Source organism: Telopea speciosissima, chromosome 10 (genome assembly GCF_018873765.1).
Source record: "Telopea speciosissima isolate NSW1024214 ecotype Mountain lineage chromosome 10, Tspe_v1, whole genome shotgun sequence".
Lineage (NCBI taxonomy): Eukaryota > Viridiplantae > Streptophyta > Magnoliopsida > Proteales > Proteaceae > Telopea > Telopea speciosissima.
The window spans coordinates 21,705,668-21,710,378 of NC_057925.1; positions in this window are offsets into that span (position 1 = coordinate 21,705,668).

Here is a 4,711-nt window from a genome sequence, read left to right on the forward strand (position 1 = left end):
CAAGGAAAGAATCCTTTGTTCTTCTCAAGTACTTCATGATGCACTTAACAACTGTCCAATGTTCCTGTCCAGGGTTTGATTGGAATCGACTAACCATACCAACTGCATGACAAATATCTAGTCGGGTACATAGCATTGCATACATGAGGCTTCCAACGGCCGAAGCATATGGAACCCCTTTCATAGTTTCTATGTCTTTAGGGGTGTGGACATTATGACTTAGAAAGTACTATGCCATGTCTAAAGGGAGCGTTTCCTCTTTTAGAATCTTTCATTCTAAACCTCTCCAGAACTTTGTCTATGTAATTAGCTTGGGACAGACCTAAAATTTTGCGTTTCCTGTCTCTGACTATCTTGATGCCTGGTATATATGTGGCATCACCCAGGTCTTTCATTGAGAAGTTGGTGGAAAGCCATTTCTTAACAGAAGTGAGCATTCCAACATCATTCCCAATGAGAAGTATGTCATCTATGTACAGGACAAGGAAACAAACCGAACTCCCACTGAATTTCTTGTAGACACATGGCTCATCAACGTTTTGATCAAAACCAAACTCTTTAATCGTTTGATCAAACCTGATGTTCCAGCTTCTAGATGCTTGTTTAAGTCCATAGATTGACTTCAACAATTTGCACACTTTGTTCTCTTCCCCATGGGAAATGAACTCCTCTGGTTGGGACATGTAAATGTCCTCATCAAGACGTCCATTCAGGAAGGCTGTCTGGACATCCATCTGCCAAATCTCATAATCGAAGTGTCCCGCTATGGCAAGTAAAATCCGAATGGATTTTAACATTGCAACTAGCGGGAAGGTCTCCTCATAGTCTATGCCTTCTCTTTGGGTCTAGCCCTTGGCTACCAGCCTTGCCTTATATCTCTCCACGCTTCCATCGGCGCCTTTCTTCTTCTTGTAGATCCATTTGCATCCTATAGGCTTAATGCCTTCAGGTGGATCCACTAGAGTCCAAACGCCATTGGAGTACATGGAGTCCATTCCGGCTTTCATAGCATCTAACCATCTAGTTGAATCCACATCTACTATAGCCTCTTGGTAGGTGCAAGGATCCGTATCCAAAGTATCGGCGACCATGTAGAACTCTTCTACTTTGTTTGATTCCTCACTAAAAAAAAACAAACGGTCAGGAGCCCTGATTGTTCTCCCACTGCACCTAGGCTCTATAGGATTCATCACCGGTGGTGAGGTTTCAACGGGTGGTGGTGTAGGGACTATCTAAGTATCCATGTTATCCAACTCTTGAATTACAACTGGCTCAGTTCTGGGTGCAATTTGGTCATCCTCGAGAAACATGGCGTGTTTACTTATAAACACCTTTTTCTCTGTTAAGTTATAGAAATAGTAACCCACTGTGCCTTTGGGGTAGCCTAGGAAATGACATCTATCAGTCCTGGGTTCAAGCTTGTCTGCATGCTATCGTTTCACATGTGAAACATAACCCTATACCTTAAAGTGTCATAGACTAGGCTTGCGCCCTGTCCACAACTCATATGGTGTCTTGGGCACAGACTTGCTTGGAACCCTGTTTAGAATGTATATAGCCGTTTCCAATGCATATCCCCAAAATGACAAGTGCAGCTGAGAATAGGTGAGCATGGATCGAACCATCTCTAACAGAGTTCTGTTTCTACGCTCTAACACACCGTTTTGTTGTGGCATGCCTGGTGCCGTCAGTTGTGATAAGATCCCCTTATCTCGTAAGTGGTCCGAGAATTCGTCGGATAAGTATTCACCTCATCGATCGGATCTGAGGCATTTAATACGCCTATCTAATTGGTTCTCAACCTCGGCTTGGAACTGTTTGAACTTTTCAAAGGTTTTCGATTTGCAGTGATATTCAGTGGTCCACAAACGTCTGAGTGGATTAAATCTAACATTTCGTTGGCTCTTCCTCCTTTCTTAGGAAAGGGTAACTTGGCCATTTTATCTTGTAGACATGATTCACAGATTGGAGATGGCAGAACCTCTAGACTTTCAAGAGGTCCATCCTTAACTAACCTATTTATCCTCTCTATCCCTATATGGCCTAGTCTAAGATGTCATAAATACGTTTGATTATCTGGAGTACTTTCTTTTCATTACATTAACATTCATGCTGGAATCACCGGATTCATTCAAGACAGAATTGAGAAAGTAAGGCCATTCAATTTAAAACCAGAGGCAATAAACTTGGCCTGAAGAGTAATGATCATATCATTATCAAATGAAACCTTATAACCATCATCAATAAGTCTTGAAATCGAAATCAAATTCCTACTAAATCCAGGTACGTAATAACAATTATTAAGTTTCAAATAACCAGCATTGCTAAAATAAATGAAAAAAGTTCTTACAGCTACTACTTCAGCTTCATCTCCAGTTCCAACTTTGAGGGTGATCTCATTCCTTATTGTCCTTCTGCTCTCTTGAAACCTCTGCAACTTATTGCAAATGTGTGCGGTGGACCCAGAGTCCCCACACCACATGTTAGTTGGTCCAACCAACATAAGAGATTCAGAAACAACAAAAGATTCAAAAATACCTATCTCTGGCTTGTCCTTCTTCAAGGAAGCTAGGTACTCTTGGCAGTTTCTCTTCCCGTGTCCAGTCTTGCCACAATGGAAACACTTTCCTTTGTCAGCTTTGGCCTTTTTCTTCTGCACTCCTCCCTCTTTCACACCGGTTGACTTGCCTTTCTTGCTTTTCTTAGTCCTCTTCTTTTTCTTGTTCTTTGAACCCTGAGAACTCTTCTCAGTAACAAGAGAAACAACCTTATTTTTCTTAAGCGTACTTTCTACTTCTATAAGCATGTTAGTAAGCTTAGAGACATTATTAACCACTACTTTATTCATGTGGAAGTTCATGATAAAGGAGCTATAGGCGTCAGGAAGTGAGGCAAAGATAATCTCTATCTTGAAGTCCAACTCAAATAGAGTACCCTTATTCTCCAAGAAAAGAACTTGGTAAGCTTCATCATATGATCCTAGATTGTGGTACTGTCATGCATCTTTGCAGAGAACAGCATTGAGGAGATTTGTTGACGTACAAGACGATCTTGCTTGCCCAAAGTCTGCTCTAAGTGTTCCATCACATCCTTGGCCGATTCCAGGTCATCACATAAGCTCTGGCGGTTCTTATCAATGGAGCTAAGAATATAGGCGGTGGCTAAAGCGTCCTTCTCTTTGAAGGTCTCCCAAGCCACATAGTCGTCACCTTCAGTGGTGTGAGGTAAGGGAGGTCCATCTGTAGATATGACATGGTGGATCTTCTCTGCCTTCAGAATGAGTATAAGCTTTCGCTTCTACTCGAGGTAATTAGTCCCGGTCAGTCTATTGTCATTAAGTAGGGAATTGAGGGCGGCGTTGTTGGTCATATTGATGGCAGTTAGGGTCTACAAATAACGTACAAGTAATTAATTAGCAACCATACCATCGAAATAATTGAGGAAATATGCATTGCATCACATTCCAATGGTAACTCACAAAATCAACGTCCCTCTCAGTCAAAAATGTGAATTGGAGTCTTCTAAGCCTTTAATATGCATAGATTAGCCTTTCGGAGTTCACTAAGTATATACTTTGCTGTCAATAACCTAATATAAGGGTTGACCTCCAATATACTTTGACCACCTGAGTGACAGCTTAGCCTTTCGGAGTTCATTGCACACTCAAGTCAAGTAGGTACCTATCTCCTCAAAACAATTCATGGCTCTCAGGTAATGCTGACACTTAGGCTATACGTATTTACTATGATTGTTTCTATCACGCCGGAGATGGGAGGATGCTACTTATCCACTTATCACTAAGGTTAGCCTTTTGAAGTTCCCAAAGTGGTCTATGGATAGTCCATTCTTTCATCGTGATAGGAGGCCACGGGATTCTAACCTTTAAAGATTCCCACACTATTACTTGCTTTACTTAGTCGAGGGCAATAAGGTAATTTTAACGTTACTACGCATGTACCATGTTACTCCTAACCATCATACATCACATGCATCTAGTAACGTGTACAAGCAAATATTACCCTATGTACTAACATGTAGCAAACCATATAAAGCAAATAAAGTAAGCAATAATATGGTATGGTCATGGGATTCTCGAAGGTCTTCAACTCCTTAAAACTTGAGAAGCTCCCACTCGAAACTTTGTCTTCCTTCAAGTCACATTCCTCTTCTTTCATCTCAAAGATCATCTCATGTCTTCAAGCGGTTACATCCATTGGACTTTAAAATTAAATTACATCTCATGAATTTAAAATAAAGATTAAAATTTTACAATCATTTAGAAAACCTTGGGAAACCAACCCTCCAATTATAGGGCTGCCGTCCAAGGGGGATACAACCATTTAGAATGGGGTAAGAAGAGAGGGGGGGTAATTAAGAAGTGACATAAATATAAAACAATCATCACATACTTAATCCCATGACCATTCCATGCTACAAAACAAATTATTAGATCAATTGCTCAAAATCAAAGTGCTAATACCACATGAATCTCATAATCCCACTTTTAACTCTTTAAAAATGATTCAAGTATCAACTTTAATACCCAACACTTGGATATGCAATCTATACATGATAGGTAGGCATGTACTCAAGAAAGCATTGCATTCTCTATATTATCTCAAAATAAAATGCAATGAGGGAAAAATTATAATTTCACACATACTTGTTTAATTACACAATTTCAAGAACTATTCTGAAATTTCTTTAATTA